This window comes from Aulonocara stuartgranti, assembly GCF_965226115.1.
Source record: "Aulonocara stuartgranti genome assembly, chromosome: 9".
Taxonomy (NCBI): Eukaryota; Metazoa; Chordata; class Actinopteri; order Cichliformes; family Cichlidae; genus Aulonocara; species Aulonocara stuartgranti.
Window position 1 is genome coordinate 25,673,830 of NC_138960.1, and position 24,472 is coordinate 25,698,301.

Genomic DNA, 24,472 nt, shown 5'->3' on the forward strand with positions numbered 1-24,472 from the left:
GTAAACAGCTTTACAGCTTGGATGAAAGGCCCACTGTGATGTGTGTCCAAGCAGAGAACATGAGAGTGTAACACTGTAATGTGAGATTCAGACCCCCGAGAGCATAAAAAGTCTGGCGATAACACAATTAAAGCAGATTTTCATCTATTTTCATACCCCTATCAGCAGAGTCATCCCCGGTCTTCAAAATGCATGAAGATTACCATAAAGAAACCTAAGTGGTTTGTCTACATCTGGGCTTTGATATTGTGAGGATGCTGGGCAAAGGCACTGACCTTCGCCGCTACTGCAATTACATCATAGAGAAGCTTCCGCTCTCATGCATATTAATGCAGGTTCTGGAGGCATCACCCACACCTCTGATTGCCAGGATCTGAGCTTGCCATTGCATGACAAGTGTATCTGGACGTAAAGTGTATGTAATGGGTTTCTGCTTCAGGAGTGATATAGACTACGAGCAAGACCAGATCAAAGGTGCACACATTTTTCTCCGCAGGGGGATACAAGAGATACTCTGTGAGGAAAAAGAGAAAATATGCATCAAAATGAGCATGTGGACTCAGTAACGCTCAAACGTGGCTAAAGGTTAGCCACAATCCTCTTTCATTTCGCTGTGTGGTGCTCTTCGTTTCCAAATGGGGTCACTATAATCTTAAGACAATAGGATATTTTGGAGCGGATATATTTAGACTGCAGGACACATAATAAACCTAATTGCAGGGGTATCCTTGGTATAGCCCAGTAATTTCTTTTCTTTTCTATGGACGACCAGAATGTAGAATTACAATAACACCAGTGTTTTTAATCATCCTGCAATCCACATTATTACAACAACTGCTCTTAAACTGGCAAAAAGCACAATAAATAAATAAATAAAAATCCAGATGGACAAGCAATGAAGAGACTTAAACAGGAGACTCATTTTGCTTGTGCAGAGACTCTTGTTACCAGTAGGGGGCCTCCTTGTTATAACATAAAACACACACATGACTGGTTCCATTTTCTAGCAGCCACAGCTTGATCCTGAGCAGACGATGCTGATTCAGTGCTGAATTTGTTAGTGCACCGGTGATGCAGGATATTCACATTTTGCTGATTTACCTAAGAATTCTATTTGATTTCATGAAATCAAAATTTTTTTAGCAACTTAAAAAAATACTACTATACAATTACAGCCGCAATACCAACAAAACTAGTTGTTTTCACTTTGACCATGTTAAAGAAATCTCCACAATTCCTAATGTAATATCTTTGCTAAGCATAAATTTAAAATATATATATATATATCAGATTTTAATATGATGACATGGTGGAACAGAAGCGCTACACTAGCCTTGAATTAATAAACAGTTTTTAATCATATGAAGTCAAACTGCTCTTATTCCCTTTATGCCATAAAAGGCCTGAAGCAGCGTTAACTTCTTTGAAAGAGCTTTGCTCACCAGGGAGCCAGTAGGGGACTAACCATCATGTGAATGGGCTCCATTTGCTGCATCTGCTGCTGCACTCATCGTGTCACGCCTGAACATATAAAAATAATAATAATAATAATCTGAGGAAATAAAGTAAGAAGGATTTCTGTAATATTTCAGCCTCACTAAGCACAGTGTGCCACAGAGTGGATGGTTCTGAGTGTGAAGCTCAGGCTCAAACTGAAGGACACACTGAATTGCGATGCTGTGCATTAGTTACTTCTGATCATTGCAGTGCTACTGTCTCATATTAAATCCCCATAATGAGTAAATTAGTGGCTCTCCATCTGCGGCATTGCAAACTTACAGTCACACATGCTGACTATATTCACAGACCCCTGCTGGGTGTGTTGGTGGAGAATAAACATACACACATTACATCTCACACATTGGAGCAGCTACTGTACAATACACAAAAGACCACATTATAGCTTGGATATGCACTGTAATTCATGCACTTGCCACTGAGAAAATGTTGGCATGGAGAACCCTGATTTACAGTGTGAAGTATAAGAAAAGGTCTTTTGAGCAGTACTATTGATCTGACTACACCCCTCCCCCATCTCCCCTTTAGTGCTGCCCTCCCTCTGTGGTTACATTCCTTCCTGTGTCACGGACTGCACTGTAACATATATGTCTGATTCACTGCACATTCATCATCGATCTACAATCGCTCGCGTTTCGTGCTATGAAAGAGCAGAGACCAGCTCATGATTGGCATCAAAAGAGCTTGTTTCAAAAAGAAAAATATCTTTGAAACCAGTGAAAATGTCGCCAACAGAAAAAAAAAGGAAAAAGGAAAAAGAAAGCAAAAAAACCCCAAACGTCTCAGTAGACTCATTATGACCTAGCTTTGGTCAGATGACTCTATAGCTCACACTTCCTAAAAAGGCTTGTGCATTTAAAAAAAAAGAGGCTATGTGTAAAACGATTAAAGCACAAATGTGAGTCTCCAATAATTTAAAGCGAATGCACAAAGCAGTAGTTTAATTCTAATGTGAAGGAACAGGATGTTAAACATACATTTAAAATGAAGACATGGGCAGCTTGAAGGAGGCTGTGAGTAACTGCAGAAAAATTATTGTCACCTATAATCATGATCTCAGTCATTAACACTTTATCTATGTGCAATAAAACAATTCATGCCCTATTTTAAATATATATAAAAAACATCTTCATACCTACATTAGATGTGTGTGAATATTTTTCTGAAAACACAAACACATATATGTAGCCATATTAACAATCACACACACACAGATACACACACACACACACACACACACACACACACACACACACACACACACAAACACACACACACATTTACATATCATCTGCAGCCATCTGCTCTAAATGATAGGTAATTAACTCAGGCCTGTCTTTGTCTCTCTCGCTGGTCGGCTGACATATAGGAGCACTTCAGCGGAAATATACGTGAATCGAGGACTTCAAAAGAATGAAAGGACAGGAGGATGAGTGAGGGGAAGAGGATGAGGAGGAGGACTGTATGATGTTTGTGAATGATGCTGCACAAACCCAAAGAGGCAGTGCAGAGAACCATTACAGCGATGAGAGAAAAAAAAAATGGAGATGATGGAAAGAGGACATGCTGGGTCAGAGAGGCTGAGAACACGCACACAATCACACAAGCACACACAGCGCATTGTGTGTGTTGGTTTGTATGTGCGTGTGTGCGCGAAACTGCCTTGCAGCTCACCTACAGACTTCATATCAAGGTCAATCTGTACTGAACCTGATGCTTTGCACTGTGTAGGTTGGAATACAGAAATGCTAAAGCTAATATTGGCACCGCCTCCCTCATCTCCCCCAAAAATAATAAACTGTGGAGTCTATTTTGGATCTTTACATCACATGCGGTGTTTTTGAGAATGCAAAACACATTTTTCATAATGCACAGAATACTGAAAAATATACATGACCAAAAAATCCCTCCGCACAATTATTCTAGTGAAAATGTTATCTAAAAATCTCCAACCAGAAAATAAAACGACACATGAAAATTTCTGAGTTTATACACACACAGAAAATAAACTCTTTCTATCCTCTTGCAGAGATGATGTCTTTTACACAGTCTGAAAAGCAGGCAGATTCCTTTGTTAAACCTCCTTTTCCGGCAATGTCTGCCCCTCCCAGACACCCTGCCATCCAGGTCTGTATCTGTTACAACAGTATGGGGCTATAATTAGCCAGGTATCTCCTGCAGTAATGGTAAGGGGGAGAGAAGCCCTGCATCTACCTTCTAGGACTGGAGACCCAGTTCTCATCAAATGGGATAATTAGAGTGTGTATGGAGATGTGATTCCAGGTAAGAGGTGACAAAGAGCACAGGAAAGGACATTTCGCTACACATTCACCTCTTTTCCTCAAATAGTGAGTGGACCGGGGCTTGTGTCACAGGCTGAACAAGACAAGGGCGGCGGCAAAAGAACAAGATACCACAAGGCACTGTGGTAGATCAAAAAGAAAATGGTATGAAGACAAAAAAACAGATGAAATGAAGATTTAGTGACAAATTTTTGCCCCATGCACATTTGAGGCGGGGCATGAGGTAAGAAAAAAACAAAAAGGTCATGACTTCAACTGCTCAATACACCTAATCGACAGCTTTGGTGAATAGGGAGCATAATGATGTATGGAGATGCTGTATGAGACTTGACCTGGCGCAGCAATTCCCCAGTGCCTCTGCCTCACTGTGATAGAGCGAGGAAGACAAACACACAGTAACACAATCAACATGATGATGACGATGACGATGATGACATGGGGCATCCTGGTAGCCTCGATATGCTGTAGATCCCCACATCTGCAGTCAGCATCCTCTCTATCTGCAGTGTCCCTCCCAGGACGCCCGGCTGACACGTCTGCACCGGTCAGCGGGATACAAACACTCTAATGCACCATTTCAGCAAACAAACAAACAAGCGCTGCCATGGTAATTGCAGTGATTACGAGATAAGCGTCAGGAGGAGAAAAAAAAACAAACCCCACACACACACTTTTGTGGAGGAAGCCCCCCGTGTGACCTTTCGCTGGGATGCAGAAGCAGCACTGCAGCTTGAATCCAGACACTTGTGACTAGCGACACATAGATCCACAGGATGGGTCATGCTGGCGTAAAATACGGAGACGCTAAAGCTTCTCCAGACCTTCACCACACCTTGAGCTTGGCTTCAAAAGGTGCAGCATTTCCAAGCAACAGTCTGAAACTGATATATTCACCACAATAATGGCCTCAATCCAAACATTTTTTAAGACTCTCAGCAGAGGGTGGTTCGCAACTTTCTGCATGGGTGATATCAACCTCCCCCTAAAATTATTTTCCATAAATCATATCTTTACAAAGCCTCTTGGCTTAGTTTTTTCACACAACTCCTACATTCTTAACTTTGCATGTACTAATTAATTTACACATCGCCTGCTTTTCTATTATATTGTTATTTTTTTAATTTTTTTTGCACGGATTCTTTGCTTATGTGTAGCTACATACACACATCAACTCTAACTTTCTTTCCACATTTCTATTATATTCTAATTTATTTCTCTTGTACTATAAGTTAAGTGTGCTACTTATTATGTTTAAATAAATCTTGAAACTCACCGTATTCGCAACATGTTTGACATAGATTAAATAATTAAGGAAGATAATGAAATAATTATTTTATCCATCACTGAAACTGATATGCAGTTCGCACTGTAAAAATGATCAAACGCCTTTGTTGTTTGATATTAACTTATTATTATAGACATATTTATTTACTTTGATTTTAACTAAATGCATTTTAACAACACATAATATTGTAACATGGTGTGACAGAAACCCTTGCTGTCCATCTCTAAGTAAAAAAATATTCTGGCAATACATAAAGCAGCAGTAGGGATTGCCCTGACCTTTACAAAAAAACCCCAAATTCCCAATTCTTTGAGTTAGAAACAGGGCTCAAAAACCTCATGAAATATTGCCAATGTCGTTTTTATTATATATACGCGGCACATTGTGGGCTTTGTTAGTGATTTATGATTTCTTTTCTCTTGACGTATTCATCTAAAATTCTGACTTTTAAATATTTAAATTCTGTTACTTTTCTTTTGAATCTGGCTGGTAGCTCACTAACTTCTGGTGTCTCGTAAACCCATGCAAGCTGCACAGATCTGCATGCATATCAAAATAATAAAGAGTTAACTGATTTATTCATGTGATGGCACTGTTGTGGTGGTTCTACGAAATACTCTGTGCGCATTTTTGAGCTTGTGTGATTTGAAGGTATTTAAATTATTTAGAAACCATTTCCCCCCCAGTTTAGCAGGTCTAAAAACAACATTTTTAAAGCAGGTAATCTGTTTTTTTTTTTCTAAATTTAAATGTTAAAGCACTATATTAACTAAAGTCTAAAATTCCACACACAGGCAATCAGATGAAGTTTATTTGATTTGACATGCTGCTGATCTGAGGTGAACTGATGCAAGTTTAACGATAATCTGATTAAGGTTCCGACAGCAGTATGTTGATCCAGATTTTATTGCGTTCAGTGAAGACAGGAAAGAAGAAAAATATGATAAAATGTTTATGCTTGTTCTATTTTTCACAGAAATGTCATGGCTGGTAAAACTGGCTTAGTCACACATACAGAGCTGAAGGTGTTAGAGGAAAATCAATGGTTGGATTGCAGTGTAAGGTCCTCTGGGTGAGGTAAACACAGTTTGCTATACATTCTGCCTCAAGAACATTGTGAGAAAAGCCTCCAAAAAAGGAAATGCATGAATTTAATCATGAACTCAAGCGCACAAATGACACACATGCACATCACGTGCAAAATATTAATAGTAGTTTTAATTTTTGTAGAACACAATTACAACAACATTGCTGTTGCTTACAACTGGTTCAAAAGGTATCTCATGTTTGGGCACACGTGACGTGACTGCCATCCCCCTTCCCCGCATACCCCCCCCCCATTTCACTTACACTCAGTCTTACACACACACACACATCTCCCCGTTCCTGTGCTGCTACCAAACTCTCAGGCTATGAAATGTACATCACACCTCCGATCTAAGGGAATCTCACCCAAATCCTTCCTTTGAATTATTGAAGAGGACCAAGCCAGCTTGACTCTGATTATCCTCCAATCAATATGCCTCTCCTCTCCTCCTATAACATCAAATGCCTCCGACGATCGATTCAGCCAATCAGAGGAGTCGGTGCAGCTCGAAATGCAGAGTGTATTGTTCTGCATTGTTTACACTGACACCGCCTGGTGTGTATAATAGGTGTGTTTATGGTCAGGACAGACGTGATTGCTGATTGACTTAGATGGTCCCGTGTGTGCTTTAGCTGTCGGGTATGTCGCCGATAACGCCACCTGTTTGTTTCGTTCTCGTGGTTTGCAGGAGCATCAAGTTGAGCAGAGATTTCACGGAGTCTATTTTTCAAAGGCTTTTCTGAATTGGACACGCAGCGCCGTGCTTATGTTTATCTTTTGGCGGTGTGTGCGAGAGCGAATGACAAAGACAAGATGCAAGTACGCATAACAAGGAGACTGCTTAAATCGTTTTACACCTGATAAAGTTTGAATCCAGGGCGTTGCTATAGCTCACATGGTTGAGCAGGCGACTTGTATGCTGAGGGCTTCTGCAGGGGCTGAAGGGGCTCCACTGTCTTCCCGGTCTCTGCACCTTCCTATCAATAAAGGCAAATAAATAAATAAATAAATGAAGCTTGAATGAGTTGTAGAACATAGACCCTTGTCAAAGATAACCTCGAAAGCTGAGTTGAGCACTAATAAAACTCTTTTAATTTCACCCTAACAAGCAATTTTGTCCCGAGTGTGAGTCTGAGAGGCTTGCAGCGATTTTCTTTTTCAATCACAGACTTACAGGTGAATCAACACCTCACAACCGTTTTACAATAAGCAGACTGAATACAAACATACATCTGTAACCCTACAATTATACAAGACACACACACACACTCTCCCTCTCAGGCCCATATAATGGTTGCAGGAGGCTGCTCTGTTATCTGCGAAATGGAACAGTTGATGTGTGATTGTTGTCTGTCTGTACTTAAAAGCTGCTGGCTTCTTCTTAAGATGCTGTCAGGCTTTTGCACATTTTCTCCTGAAAACAGAGAATCCTCGCTCGATCGGCCCTGATAATTGTGCCATAACACAGATCACACGGAATGGGCCTCACGTGAAAGAAACACTTTGACGATGGAGGTATGCTCTGAATGTGTGTGGACGCTGGATACTTTGACTCAAATCATAATTTTAGGATGGGCCTAAGGGTTTCAGGAGTTTGACAGCAATATCATACCGGACCAAACACCTATTATTTCATGACCGCGCACACACAAATACCTTCACTGCAGGTTGCACAGATCAGCTGCTGCATCTCTGCACACACATGCGATCTGCAGCAGGATGGATGTATCAGCGGGGGCCAGATGATGGCACTCTTTTCTCTGTAGCAGGCTGCTGGATGCCCCCACCGCGTGCATTGACTGCATGATGCAGCTGGCCTCATTTTAATGATTTAAATCACTTGAGGTCCGCCGCCACACATTTTAGCGGCTTGACTGAATTTATCCTCGTTGATAGAGATCAGTGCCCTCAGCCCTGGACGTTGCCAGACTACAGTAGAAGGAGAGACCTCTCCGACTGACATGATTGGATACAGCTCTCCGCTCTGATTTTACTTTTGATCCCGCCGCTCTGACTCTGGCCCTGGGGACAGATGAGTGGAATGGAGCGGTAGAGATAGAGCAGAATGCCATGCACTCTTTTCTATCTCACTGGTCAGCCTTTTATACAGATGCAGGTCCAGAATGAATACTGTTGAAATGTACTAATGTTCTCCTATATTAAAAACAGGCATTTTGAATGCTCCACATAACATGCTGCACGTGAAGTACGGTGGCTTTCTGTAGTTAAACGAGCCTAAAAACACATTATTGCAGCGCAAAGTACAAAATTTACACTGGCAACAAATCACTTGATGATTATGTGTGTTATAATTGGATCACAGAGGCACGTTCTCGATACATAGCAGTTAATCAGAAAGACTTGAGAGAACGATAATGCAATGCTGCTGCACAGAAAAAGGCTTCTGTTCCTGGAGTCAAGATAGGCTGAAACATACACACGTGTGTTTCCTCCTCCTGTTCAACAGCAAGGCACTGCGAGGTGCAGGCGGAGGATGAGATGATACAAGTGTAACCTCTATAGAAGAGGTTTAGGAGCCTCCATAGCGCCATCACCATTCACAGGCTCAAACAGCCCACATAGAGAAACACAACGCTGTGAAGTGAACAGCAGGTCATCGGCAAAATATCGCTTTTAGCATTTGCACTGCACTCATTACTGAAAGTACATACACACAGGGAACAGGGACGCACGCCACTTTGCATGCATGCAGTCATTATAATGCAGAGACAATGTTTCTTACCATGTGATCGGGCATGCTCAGTTAATTCCCTCTGTTGACCTGGAGCCCAATGCACTATTGATTAGCAGGATGGCAGTGTGTGTTTGTGTTTGTGTGTGCCTGTAATGACGCATTGTCGAGCTGAAGCTATAACAGCGTGGCGTCAGAGGGCACCGTGGTGCGGCAAGGTCAAATGAAGGACGTCGGCGAGTGCTGCAGAATTAGAGCTGAGAGCCTGAGCGAGGGCCGTGCTGCAGAGGGAGAGCAGAAAATAGCACAGCTGAGGGAGACAGAGAGACAGAGCACATAAATAGCAGGGCTAAGATTTCACCCTTCCCTCCATACGCCGTCACTTTTACTTCACAGGTAGCGCACTGTGACGAGTAGCCGCAAGTTTATGTCGCCTGAAAGCTTTTCACGAGCCGTCCCACCAACGAGGGATTCGCTCTGATAAGACTACAGTGATTCCACCATAAACACAGACACACACATACACAGTAAAAAAGCCAGGGAGGAGTTTACACAGCAAGCTTTCCACAAGTTGCAATATTACACTCAGTTACATCAATGTTCATTTGAGGAAACTATTACTTTAAGAATTACAGCACGGCTGTTGCTGCATGCTGTATTTGTGGGCAAGTGTACAAGTGAACTTCAAGAACTGGTTATCCAAATTTAAGTTATTAAAAAAATACAAATACACAATACAAATAGATGCAGCTGCCTGATAATTTCGTACTTTATCGGTATATTATTCATTAATGAAACTGTATGAAAGAGGAGAAGCTATAGCTAAAGCAGAAGTACCTCAGAAGTACACTTTAATCAAGAACTTCAGTTAAGGTTGTCACCAGTCATTTCATTTTTGTCCTGTGTATAATCGTGCCACAATCATTTGTTACCATTAAAATCCCCTGGACAATTAAAATTATTAATACTGATTTAATGCAGCATTATATTTAATACTATTTTTTATATATACTGTACAATAACGCCCCAACTTTCTTCAGTTGTCTTTCTTTTTGCAATTTCTTTTGCTTTTCTGCCTTTACGGTTACCGAATTTGTCTTTTTTTCCTTTACAGTGTCATCTATCATGGGAAATCTGACCCATATTGTGTAATTAAACGATCGATACCTCTGAAATAGTGAGGGATGTGTCGCGGCCCAAACGCCAGCTACCATGACTGATTGGGATCCGTTGTCTTAGATCTGAGTTGCGTCCTCTGCGGGGCAAAAACAATCAGAGGACACTCCACAGAAAGTCCTGCAAAGGCCCGGGAGCCACAGAGGGCATGACAACTTCTGCAGGAAGTTGAGGAACGTGAGGAATTTTAATGCGGAATGTGAGATATATTTTCAATTAGACTGCCTAAATGACTTTTCCCTTTTTCAATAAAAACGGCTATAATTGGAAACAGAGTTCATTCTATTATAGTTTAATTATTTCAGTTATTTCAGAAGATATACAGGTAAAGGTTTGCTGACTTTATTATGGACAACACTGGCAACACAACTTATAAAGGGGACTAAGATTTTCCATCAAATTATATACAATTTATAAAGCACAGCGTAAAAGTCAGCTTCACTTCATTTATTTAATTTGGAAACATACTATATTTTTATTAGATTAGTGACTTATTAACTGAATTAAGTGGATTTGAAATAAAGGTTATATCACAAAATTACACCGCATCAAGCAAAGTTTACATATTCCTCTTCTGCTGGAATAATGAGAGAGCGTTCCCCGACAGGTGTGTGGGTGTTGCAGAGTACACTGAACACAGCTGCGGCTGACACAAAGTGAAATTAAGGCAGCTGCTAAAAGCCAATGGTGGAGTAGTTCTGAAAATGCCAGCGGCCATTTCTTATCTCACATCACAACAATTAAAACTGTCTGGGAGGTAAAACACAGTGAATCGGACCTGGACTTGTGGGTTTCCATAGTAACATGTATAATTATGGTAATTAGACCATTGTGAGCAATCTATTCCATCCAAATTAGGTAAATATGCACGGAGACCTAAATGTGCTCTGTGGAGGAAATGCAGAAACAACATTGCAGGTTTCTTGGCATTAAAAGCACAATAAAAACGTTTGACCCCTTCAGGCGTAATGACATTTATTTATTGGAATACAGGAACGGAGCTCTCTCCATCCCTGATGATTTCTACAGTAGGGCCGGTAATTTTAGAACAAAACACATCTCACCAGAATATATCAGTGTCAGTGAGTTTAGACTCACTGTGAAGGCGCTTTTTCCAACTTGTTTTTGTGTTGTCGTTATTGACATTGCAAAGTTAATTACAACTTTAATTATTTTTGCTCCATTTGCTGTATCTAAATGCATAGAAATAAACTGATGTACACTGTAGTGTATAGCACTGCAACATAACTCAATTCTGTGCTTTACTTAACGTGGTTTTAAGTTATTTTGCATACATAATATGATTATGGAGAGCAAAATTGCATCTTTTATTGTATCACATTTTTCTGCATCACAGACCGCTTGCTAGCTACTTAGCAGCATATTTTTCTTTTCATTTAAAGGTTAGAGGTCCAGAGCGGTAAACATATCTCACTTTCATTTGCCAATTTTTCTTTTGAAAACACAAAAAGATTAAACATTTTGGAGAAACAGCCCGTGTCCCCAAATCCTTACACACAAACAAGTAGCTACATGTTGCAGCTAACTATTGTTTCTTGTTACCAACACCATTAATCATCTCACGACCCCTCAGATTTATCTCGTGGCCATTTGGAGGGGCTCAGTTTCTGGTTTGGCAACCATGGGACTAAACCTAAAGTCTATATAAAGGAGGTAAAATTACCACCACCTACCTAATAAAACATGGTGAATAATGAGAATTGGAATAAAGTGGAGCTTAAGCGGCAGCAAAGTGGGAACCAAACGGCTCGTCTACAGACTTCGTCTCTCAGGATAAATTGTCAGGGCTTCTGGTGGGGCTACAGGACATCTGATTCAAGGCTTCCTGTAAAATTATGAGCAATGGAAAATACAATAAAACACCAGAAAATAATGAATGCTTTAGTTTCAACATTGCATAAATGCAGGATTTAAAATTTTTTTTAAAATCCAAATAGTGATCCAAATATCAACAGCATGATACAAGTGCTGGTACAGTACTGGTATCGTTTTGATAGCTGAACCGATCATCATTAAAATGTGTTAAGAATTTGGAAATTGATGACGGTTCATCTCATGAATCACGACACACCGCACACCCCTACATAAGCTGCCTTTATAGGACAAAAGTATTTGTATTAGTATCGGCGGTGCTGGGCCTCTAGTTACTCGGTACTGGATCGATACCAAAATTTCTAAAGTCACACAACACTAGTGTTTGCTTACATGTAAACCTGCTCAAACCTTACTTACCTACTGGATAACAACCAGACAGCTGCATATTCATATATAGATATATAGATAATAATCAAAAATCATGATTAATCATTAAGCACCTTCAGTTTTTGACACTTAATTACATGTTGCTTATAATTAATGACAAAGAATCTGAATGTTATTTTTTTTACAATGCTACTAAAGTGGGTGACATTTTCTTTCTTCCAGTTTGTCATCAAGCCATTTGTGTCTGCATTCAAATAACGTTTCCCTTCAAAGTAAAGCCAAGCTTACACTGGATGTTAGAGTGACTGTTAGCATCTCCTTTAAAGATTTATGTTTCTACTCCAAAATCTGAGCTTTCAAACAAATGTCAAAGGTCGACGGTACAGCATCAAGGAGAGGCGTTGCCTGTCATATTCACCCTGTACACCCTGCCCTCAGGGGTCAGACACCATCCAGAGCAGGTCACTGGGTTCTCGGCCACACGGTCACAGAGGACAGTGCGTGCTCAATATGAGACATGAGCTACAACCATGAAAACACGGTCAGTGTGTACAGATTAACCTCTGAATTAACATCCTGTCCTCAACAAAGTCCAAGATCTACAGTAGCTGTGATTTATGGCTGCACAGAAGACGCGAAGGGCTCGGCGTGTTGCAATCAATGCTGGTCACTTTGTTTGTGATCGACTGTAATAAAATTTGAGTTGTTGATGGTATAACCTTTTAAAAAAAATCTTTGTCACAGACATCACACTCCCCTTTACTCTGACCACCACTAATATTGATTCTCCTTCATCATACATCTTCAATTTAAATTGTCCACTGCGACTAGACGATGGAGGAAATATTAGCACGGTAACAGAGAAGGCACTGATTTGTGAAGTGATAGATAAAAAGCATTTATCATTTCGGAGTGCCCGTGATAATTAATTGATATCGATTGAAATGAGGAGTGAATGCTGATGCTAAGCGCGCAACTACGAGAGGCGGGAGAGAAGTGATGATCCAACGTTCACGCGGCTCTCACGTATAGTGTCCTCAGAAGTGTAATGCTCCTCTTCACTGCATTACAAGAAGTAGAGGAGATAGATATGCAGATATCTTGGGTAATTGAAGGCTATTATCATAATGCATGCTACCTTGTGTAGTATTCATATTCAAAAGGACAGGTTTGAGCTGAAAATATTTCAAGACCCTCAGCCTTGATTGCGGTTTGAGAGTTAGAGGATTGCAACCATCGATTCGAATTACATATGTGAAGAGTAGCATGAGGACTTGTCTTTTGTCTTTGTCTGGGAGTTCATGCAATTTAAACATCAAATTATTAAGTTCAATATTTGATGTTTCTACCATTGATGTTAAGAGGGTGATGTGAGATCTACTTGTGCATTGCTACAAAATGGAGATTTCACTATGCAGCAAACTCTTTGATCTCTATGGCACGGTGCTCACGAATGAGTCATTTCAGTGATAAGAAGGCAAAATTTGCAAGAACAGCCACTGAATTTGTTTAAGCTGAAAGAATATTGTAGCGTTTGGAGTAAAAAGTCTCTTTTTATCGAGAGGTTGTGCTCAGGGCATAGGAACTCCACCTAGCTGTTTCAGAGGGAAGCCAGAGAAAGAAAAAATCCACACTTTTTAGCTCCAAAGCAATCTGCAAAATTCTTCAAGCCCTTTTTCACATGGCGGCTGCTGATGGATAGATTAAAGAAGCTCTATAATTTCTCTATAATTTTCCCCACCTTTCTAACATCTCAGAACCTTTGCAGCTCACTAAATCATTTGCTTGGTTCTCCGGTGCCAAGGTGTCCACACAAAGGGGACTCAACTTTGTGATCCACGGGAGCCCGAGAACACCTCTTGATTATATTTATTTCTCTGGGAAATATCAGGAAGCTTGAACTTTGCTCTCTCTGCCCCTTGTTGCGCTGCAATCAGACTCCGCAAAGCACCCTGTAATTACAAGAACCATCTCCTATTCATCAGTGGACAGAACGAAAATGCCTGCGTGTATAACGGACGTCTCTATTCTGCTGGAAAGTATGACTGGGGTGATTTCTTTTCCAACTAAATGCCAATAAAAGGTCAGTAATAGAAAAAAATATTTGTTGTGTTGAAAGAGAGGAAAAACAAAGTAAATCTGACGACAAGACAATTTTAGTTTACTTGGCCCATGTATTTTGAAATACATGAAATCATTTTAATACCAAAAGTTAGAGTTATATTTGTGCAGCTCTAGGCTGACTCGATCTGTCACCACAACTGATGGTTAGTTAGCAAGGGGACCTCCTCAGGGCTAAAAAACCGAAGCCTGTACAGAAGATTCAAAGTGCTAATGTGCGTGCATACTGCAGTTTCTCCGGCAGTCACTGGAGACTGGCTCTAAAAGTCAGTAAAGTGTCAGATTTTACTGCTTACAAAAGGTTCTGTTAACTATAGTAAGTGTTTTTTAAAAATATCTCACTATTTAAATTATATTAAATCATAAAATAATGCATTTTCACTGGTCTGGCTACTCTAAATGACAAGCGTACAACTAGTTAAGCGCTGGACGCTACCTGGGCTAATTTGAGCCACCGAACTGGATGCCTTGACTGCTTTGCTGCTACCTTTTTGAGTTTTATAAATTTAATTATCTGACAAATAACAAAGCTTTCTGTGGGATTAATGGTACTGACAAGTCATGTAAGAAGTCTTATGTGGTAAGACTTCGTATTTTTTTTATGACTGACCACTAATTAGCAGGTATTTGGTGGTAGTCATCTTGCTAACCAAGATAGCTAGTACTAGCTGATGGCTCATCAAAAAATGGCTAACACTTGCTAAAAAACTAAAAGTAAATGCATAAATCATTCATTATATATCTTTTATACAGACTTTTATACAGAAGCAGCTGTATCAGTCTTCCATCTCCAAAAACTGAATATTTATATTTCCCAAAATATCAAATTACTCCTTTAGAAAAATGCTCCTAACTTATTACAATCCAAATATTTTTTAGGTCTCATAATATCAGCTCAGAGACAAAACGAAATGTGCAATTTCTCTAGTTGTTCTGGAAAGTCGCTCAATTAAGGCCAGCGATGCAAGTAGGAATGAAAGCAGTCTCACGATGTGACATTTTACACATACTGAGAAGAAAAAAAACTGAATAAAGAGGCTCAAATAAATAATGCTGCACTGCAATGATAATGTTTCAGTTTGCAGAATCAAAGATTGGCACAGTGGACAGATGAGAATATAAGATATATATACATATAAAATCGTGAAATCCACAAAAGTAGAAGACCACGAGATATAGATTTTAAAAAAGAGAGACGGGGGAGAAAAAATTAAAGAGTGAAAAAGACAGAGGGATACAGACAGAAGTCTTCATAGAGATTTCTTCATATGCTTTTCTGCGATTTGCTGAAAATTCATTATACGCTCTCTTCCTTTTCCCACACCCAAAATCCTTTCCATAATTCTAAGCACTGAACCAGCCCCCCTGTTCATTTTAAGACTCCATTGTTTCTTATCGCACCGAATGTGGTTGCTGCTCAGATAGGGCGTGCTTCTTTTACACACCAGCAGCAACAACAGCAAATGATAAACACCTCAGTTTGCTCCTTCATTCTTTCTCATCCTTCACAGTTTTTCTGCTTTGATTTGAGCTCCTGCAGTGACCAAAAGATATGAACAACCAGTGCAGAGCGGCACAGAGGTGTAGCAGGCTTTCACCGCTGCTAAATATATACCGTTACACTCATCTCTTGTTAGATTTTAATGGCTCCAGTGCACTCGTGTAGCAAAGTCTCTCCAGGCCAGATTCTTTCTCTTCCCCTCTCCTCTACGGCCCTTCACCCGCTTGCCTCGGGGCATTAGCGGGCCTGCCGAAAGAAATCAACCCTGCATCACTGGAGACACGCGGACCCCAACCTCCCTCCCCATGCTAAAATAAACTGCTCACCTTCCCTGTGTATTATTAGCACATCAGCCTGTTTTCAGGTGAATGGGTTGCTTCTCCTGTGCACTCAAGGTTACCCAGTCGATTATTTAAAGTCGAATAATGACAGAACAGCTTGTGTTTAAGTACTAAAGCCTCTTAAAATTGAGCTTTCAGTGACGAGACTAGGCTGGCTTCAGGCGCCTTGCACTGGCATGCACCTGTAGTTATCCCATATGTAGCAATGATTTTGGATGCACAGATCTGGAGGGATGAGGAGAACCTAACATCATCACAATCAACTGGATGCAGATTTGGTGCAACGGTTTTTGTTCCCGCTGGCTTCCTGTGAACACCTCCTCCATTACACGAAGCTCCATACAGCTGTTCCAAAATGGCTGCCTGCTTCTGTGCTTCTGTTTGGTGTCAGAGGGCTAAAGCGAGGGAAGAAATATATGCTCCTGCGGATACACAGAGATTAGGATTAGAGCGAGAGCTGCAGCATTTGGGGACTTTGTCATTAACAGGCAGTTTTAATCAGGGTCTGTCCCAAGGCTCTGCTGCTGCTCGCCTCAGGAGCCCTGCAATCCTCAGAGAGCGGAAGAGGCAGAGCAGGAGAAGAGGAAGAAACAAGGAGAGGAATATGAAAGAGGGAGGATAGGCAATGCAGGGAGGAGGAGAAGATGAGGAAGAGGGAGGGAAATAGGAAATGAAGGCCCTATAGTATCAGGAACAGTATTGGGAACAGTGAGGGGGAGGCAGCATGCAGAGTAAGGAATGCTGGATGTGTTATTGCATGTACAAGCTTTGTATAGTCTGTAGTAGGCAAGATGCTTGCTGGATGTGCTTTACGCTCCCTCTATGTGCTATTGATTTTGCTCCGGCTTGGTGTCTGTGCATTATTTGAATCTTAAGATGTCAGTGTTGGTAATCACCAGCTCCATTAAAAGGCAGGCAGCACGGCCACAGCCGGGGAGCCTGGGAAGGCGGATGAATTATTAAGGAGAGGATGAGGTGGTGGGACATTTCCACCATCGTCCTCACGAATGTCATCCCACTCAGCCGGGAGACACACAGGCACAGGCTGGCTTGACAAAAATCGACAGTGACTTTCTCCTCCCCCACCCGGAACCGGTTTGATCCTGATTGCAGACACTGCAGCTGGCAATTTCCAGAATAATCTGCAGCTCCAGCCCTGCCTGCCTGCCCTGCCCCCCCTACAGATCCGCCAGCTCTTCCCACCCCCACCCTGCCTTGTGCCCCGGCATCCTCCACGGCCCTCCAGCAGCATCGATAATATGGACAGGAGGATAGGCCTTTGATTTGCTGAATCAGAGGATCCCATCTCGCCACCCTTGTGCGTGTGAACATGTAGATGAGAGAGAGGCAGAGTGAATACATGCAAGCTAATGTGTGCTTATAAAGTCAATAAAGCTACAACATTTTTCACGCAAATAATATTCCCACAGAAATCGGAATTACAACTAGTTTGGGTTAAAGTATGAACATATGAATGTAAAACAAAGAGCGGACACAAGTGATTTTTTTTTAAAGGATGGAGCATTGAGACCCACACAAATCATTTAAGATGAATAAGAGACAACAGTTGAAATTATTCATCTGTACATTTGTCTGCTGGATTTTTCCATCCTTATACTTATCCTGGAAGTTGTGTTTTCATGAATTGATCATGCTCTTACAAAAAAACTGAAAGAAACTCAACACTTTTACTGCTTTTTATGGTGTCTATCTGGAGGTTGTTTTTTTTAGTATTTATCAAAGATGTACATATTGTTATTGTAGATATTGCCACCATTTGGCAATGGTTTGTTGTCATACTGTTATACACTCACTGCCTGATTCTTCAGATACACCTGTTCAACTGCTAGTTTGAACAATACAGGGAGTGCAGAATTATTAGGCAAATGAGTATTTTGTCCACATCATCTTCTTCATGCATGTTGTCTTACTCCAAGCTGTATAGGCTCGAAAGCCTACTACCAATTAAGCATATTAGGTGATGTGCATCTCTGTAATGAGAAGGGGTGTGGTCTAATGACTAGAGATGGCACGATACCACTTTTTTATGTCCGATACCGATACCGATATCATAAATTTGGATATCTGCCGATACCGATATGAATCCGATATAGTGTTTTTTAATCAACAAAACTGTTTTTTAAATATCTTGCTGCATTTTGTATAAGTTCATACTCAAGTTTAAAACAACAACAACACTAAAGCTATTCTGTTATACCTGTATGCAAAAAAAAAAATTTCATAGTTCAGCAATACTGATCAATCTAATAAACTTAAACCTACACCATCCTCCCTATTCTGGTATTTTAAAGAGTACTTAGCGTAAATATTAAGCAACCTAACTAATAGGGTTCCAACTCCCAGCAACAACAAAAATAAATAAATAAAAAATAGGGAACCACCCCTCACGCTCCACCTCATGATGCTTAATCGACGTAATCAACCTTAATTTGATGCAGTGTGGAAAAAAAATGCACAGAAATCAATTATTTTTCAAGAAATATTAAATAGATTCAACATCTTTCTTCAACAAAATTGCAGACTGCACAGATGGTACCTTCCCAAAGGAAAAAGTACTATAGCTTACTAGGGTATATTAGACTTAACAGTTACTATATACAATAATGGACTTCTATACATTTTACATCAGATTAAAACTTTGGGTGTAAGATTCAGATAAATATTAAATAATTAAAAGCTAGACATTTTAAATGAGAATAAGAAAGAAAAGTATGTCTTTGTGCCCCCTTTTCCCTGTTCATGCCCTATCGGCCCCCCTGGCTAAACTTTGCTAGATCCGCCCCTGCACAGTTACCAGCCGTCAGCTATGTAGAAAAAGATCCTCGAGTAGAAAGTAATATTAAATACATTCTAACAACAGCTGATCAAGCTTAAACGTGCTGCTGTTGTTCAGCCGCTGGTTTCCTCTTTCTGGTGCAAAGTGGGCCAAAAACAAACAAGAGACACGGACTCGCGACAGAAAAGCCGATCAGCTGATCATTAAGCAGTTTCACGATTGAAGTAGCAGCAGGAGAGCGAGAGGCAGTCGCTTGTTAAGCTTAACGCAGGAATGCTTTACAAACATTCAGAGATGGACTTACACACTTGCTTTACTTCTCTCGGGGATAACTTTGTCGGAGATGAAATGCCAGGTTGCTAGCGAAGCTCCACATGCTATCCAGACCACCTACAGGTCCCGAATGCCACAGCCGCTCTATCACGTGACGCATACTGCTCCGAGTGCTAACGTTCTGAGGTGAGTTACAGCGTGTTGCAAGTTTTGTGAGGTGCTTTCGTGATATTTAATGGATCGGATTACATTTTTTATTTTTCTCCGATATCCGATCCAGTAATTTAGGTCAGTATCGGACCGATACCGATACGTAATATCGGATCGGTCCATCTCTACTAATGACATTAACACCCTATATCAGGTGTGCATAATTATTAGGCAACTTCCTTTCCTTTGGCAAAATGGGTCAAAAGAAGGACTTGACAGGCTCAGAAAAGTAAAAAATAGTGAGATATCTTGCAGAGGGATGCAGCAGTCTCAAAATTGCAAAGCTTCTGAAGCGTGATCATCGAACAATCAAGCCTTTCATTCAAAATAGTCAACAGGGTTGCAAGAAGCGTGTTGAAAAGCCAAGGCACAAAATAACTGCCCATGAACTGAGAAAAGTCAAGCGTGCAGCTGCCAAGATGCCACTTGCCACCAGTTTGGCCATATTTCAGAGCTGCAACATCACTGGAGTGCCCAAAAGCACAAGGTGTGCAATACTCAGAGACATGGCCAAGGTAAGAAAGGCTGAAAGACGACCACCACCGAACAAGACACACAAGCTGAAACGTCACGACTGGGCCAAGAAATATCTCAAGACTGGTTTTTCTAAGGTTTTATGGACTGATGAAATGAGAGTGAGTCTTGATGGGCCAGATGGATGGGCCCGTGGCTGGATTGGTAAAGGGCAGAGAGCTCCAGTCCGACTCAGACGCCAGCAAGGTGGAGGTGGAGTACTGGTTTGGGCTGGTATCATCAAAGATGAGCTTGTGGGGCCTTTTCGGGTTGAGGATGGAGTCAAGCTCAACTCCCAGTCCTACTGCCAGTTTCTGGAAGACACCTTCTTCAAGCAGTGGTACAGGAAGAAGTCTGCTGTCACGGACCCAGCTCTGGAGGACTCGGGGTCCGTGAGCAGTTTTGACTCACCTCCCGTTGATATTGTTGTTATTATTATTTTGGTGATGTGTGTGTTTTTCTGCACTGTGCTGTGTTAGTCTGTGTCCCACTCATATGTATAGGCAGGGTATGGGTGTGTATGTCTGCGGGTGTGGCTGGAGGATGGAGCTCAGCCACCTGCAGGCCTGAGGGGTGTGGCCCTGCGGAAGGACTGGCCACACTTGAAGTTCATGCCACACTTGTTGGTGATCAGGGCTCGTCGGGGGAGCTACTTAGGAGAGCGTTGGAGCTCCCACCGGCGCGGGATCATTAAGCTAAGACTCCAAGTCAGTGTGTAGCATTAGGAAGTGCGGATCGTGTGTGTGTGCGCGCGGGTTCAGTGTTTAACGGCTGCTTCTGTATTGTCCTGCAGGTGAAACGAGGGACCAGAAGGGCAGCACGCACAGGGTGTGCAGTAACACAACAGCGGGGAGCACGAGCACAGACGTCGGAGGGAAGCACGCACATGGGGTTCGAGGGAGCAACGGGGAGTTATTGTGTTTACAGCTTTCCACTGTAAATAAAGAGCACTGTTTGCATCGCAGAGTCTGCGTTTTGGGTCCTCCTTTCCCCACATCCCCACGGTCTGCCCTCCAGACCGTGACATCTGCATCCTTCAAGAAAAACATGATTTTCATGCAGGACAATGCTCCATCACATGCGTCCAAGTACTCCACAGCGTGGCTGGCAAGAAAGGGTATAAAAGAAGAAAAACTAATGACATGGCCTCCTTGTTCACCTGATCTGAACCCCATTGAGAACCTGTGGTCCATCATCAAATGTGAGATTTACAAGGAGGGAAAACAGTACACCTCTCTGAACAGTGTCTGGGAGGCTGTGGTTGCTGCTGCACGCAATGTTGATGGTGAACAGATCAAAACACTGACAGAATCCATGGATGGCAGGCTTTTGAGTGTCCTTGCAAAGAAAGGTGGCTATATTGGTCGCTGATTTGTTTTTGTTTTGTTTTTGAATGTCAGAAATGTATATTTGTGAATGTGGAGATGTTATATTGGTTTCACTGGTAAAAATAAATAATTGAAATGGGTATATATTTGTTTTTTGTTAAGTTGCCTAATAATTATGCACAGTAATAGTCACCTGCACACACAGATATCCCCCTAAAATAGCTAAAACTAAAAACAAACTAAAAACTACTTCCAAAAACATTCAGCTTTGATATTAATGAGTTTTTTGGGTTCATTGAGAACATGGTTGTTGTTCAATAATAAAATTATTCCTCAAAAATACAACTTGCCTAATAATTCTGCACTCCCTGTATTTTAATAGGCCAATCACGTAACAGCTGCTCAGTCCATGGTCAAATTGATGTGCTGAAGTTCAAACTGAGCATCAGAAAGGAGAAGGAAGGTGCTTTGAATGTGGGATAGTGCCTGGTCTGATTATTTCAGAAACTGCTGATCTACTGGGATTTTCCCAGACAGCATCTCTATAGTTTATTATAAATGATTTGACAAACAGAAAATATCCAGTGACAATTCTCTCAGTGAAAATACTTAATAATAAATCATTGCTGGTGTCAAAGGTCAGAGGAGAATGGCCAGACTGCTTTAATCTGCTAGGAAAGCAACATCAAATAACCCCTTCGTTACAACCGAGGCACGCAGTAGAGGATCACTGAATGCACAATATACTGAACTAGGAAGCAGCTGTAGTTGGGCTACAACAGCAAAAGACAGCACCGGTCTGGTCTGATGAGTCTTTATTTCTGCTGAAACATTCAAATGTTTGGGTCAGAATTTGGCTTGAAAGCACGGATCCATCCTGCCTTATATCCGTGATTCAGGCTGCTGGTGGTGTGATGCTGTTTGGGATATTCTCTTGGCACACTTTGAGCCTCTTAGTATTACCTGAGCATTGTTTAAATGTCAAAGCCTACTAGAGTATTTTTAGTACGTAATGTCCATCCCTTTATGATCACAGTGTACTCATACTCCGATGGCTGCTTCCAGCTGGATAACACACCATTTTTTGAGTCACAAACCTCAAATCATCTCAAACTGCTTTCCTGAACACGATCATGAATTCACTGTATTCAAATAGCCTCCACAGCCTTAAAGGGAAACAAGCTAAAATAGCTTGTTTCAGAAAGTACAACAAAATGACCATAGAAGGTTAACCTGTCTGTGACTTTTGTACTGTAATACAGTTCACAGTGTTTCAGACAGTAAAGCATGAGTAAATTATAAAAGAAGAAGACAGGAAACATATCTCAGAGTTAAGATCATACAATTAAAGAAGAATAAAAACCAACAACTATAGCTTAAAATTCACATAAATTCTTTGCATTATTCACTTAACACTCGCACGACTCAAAAAGAGTGATTTAACATGAACTATGACATCAACACAGCTGTGCCCTATGCCAGTTTTTAAAAGTAAGAGCCAAATTCACATCATCCAGTTATTTTGAAAAGCACCAGTTTATGTGTGCTCTTGATAATGGCATTAGGGTTTTAATAATGGAGCGAGAATATGGAACAATGACCACACTGCTTGGCCAGAATTCATGTAATATCTTCAGAGGCACCTGACATGGTGACAGAACGCATCAGTGTTGGGCAGACTAGGACGAGTCACTATTTCCCCCAGAAATGGAGAGTAATTTTCTCTCTATTTGAGAGACTGCGTCTCAGCACAGATAGACATAATAAGATGTAAATTGGCTGAGGGCTGATATAGGGAAGGGTTGCCTCACTTGGAGAAACATGAACAGCAATTAACCATGGGAGAGACGAGTGCGCATTGTCTCCATGGATGTGAGCTTGAGCTGCTCCACCAACCACAACATTATCGTCAAAATGCACCAAAATGCTCGACCTAGGAAGACTAACACCACACTGGCTCACTGTCTATATTTTTTATAACACGCTCAGACAGCTTTTCAAATGCAATTATTTTGACAACCGTTTAAAAACGCTTATACTACTTTTGTTGAACAAACAAGACACACATTTAAATTCAGATGTAATTTTTTGGTTTATATTTTGACTTCTAGAAAGTGAGAAAATGAAAATACAGTAATACTATAATCTGCGAATCACAGGATATCACATTCAGAAATGACAAGCTCGGGATTTACATCATTTATTTTTTCTTTGTGGCATTCAACCTTAAGTCTGCTGGTTGAATCAATTTATTTGTTTAACTAGCGAAACCAAAGGTAAGGAAAAGCATTTGGAAACAAAACATTTGAGCGAGTGCGTGTGCACATGCACGGATGTGTAAAGTGTTTGCATGTTTACTTTTCTGCTCTTGTTTTGGTGGTAATTGGCAGCCGGTCTGGCAGGGCCATTGCTGAAAAGTGTGGCCTGCCACTGACAGTGATCCCCTATTATCACTGTGAGAGAACTGTACGCTTAGAAGGATTCAGGCTGAGAACATTTCATTCCCACATAACACCATAAATATAAAAGCAGGGGTTTGTGATCGAGGCCAAGTTTACAGAGATTAAAAAAAACACTGTTTATTACATTTTCTCCTGTAATAGACTAAATAAGCGGAGTTATCTCTAACTCATGTAACATCTCTACTTGAGCTCTGTGGCACTGCTGGGCCACCATGCCAACTAATGTTACTATGAAATATTGTTTTCTGTTACTCTGTTACTTTGTGGTTGGTTCAATTTTGTAATATGCATGAGTGGTAGGTGCACATAAGCCGCTGCTTCGGCCTACACGCTTTCTGTCTGAAATATAGTTGGGTTTGTGCTTTTGTGTGTTTTTTTTCTTGTACTGCTTGTTTTGTTATGATCATATAGAAATAAATAAATTCATTAAAAACACAACAAAAAACAAAACAGATCTGACCAATCAGACTGCTGCATTTGGTAACAAGCGCACTCATTACTCACAATGTGAACCGGTTCTGAAAATATAATGATATGGAAATAGTAAAGTAATAATTTAACCTCAGGCACAGCTAGATGCTGCTTCAGCCTCCTTGGATGTGGTCAAAATCTCCCTGCTACTGCTTTTTCTTGAGAATTGGA

At 41.0% G+C, this 24,472-nt stretch overlaps 1 protein-coding gene across 4 annotated transcripts in view; it reads right to left on the reverse strand.

The window, feature by feature from the left end:
- Window positions 1-7,197: 7,197 nt before the first annotated feature.
- Window positions 7,198-24,472, reverse strand: part of LOC309714760 (uncharacterized protein) — a 118,940-nt gene continuing 101,665 nt past the window's right edge. For all 4 annotated transcript variants that reach the window (XR_014279012.1, XR_014279013.1, XR_014279014.1 and 1 more), the window contains 2 exons: window positions 11,756-11,907; window positions 7,198-9,166 (listed from right to left, as the gene is read on the reverse strand). The gene's annotated coding sequence lies outside the window, so the exon portion shown is untranslated. The remainder of the gene's footprint in view (window positions 9,167-11,755; window positions 11,908-24,472) is intronic.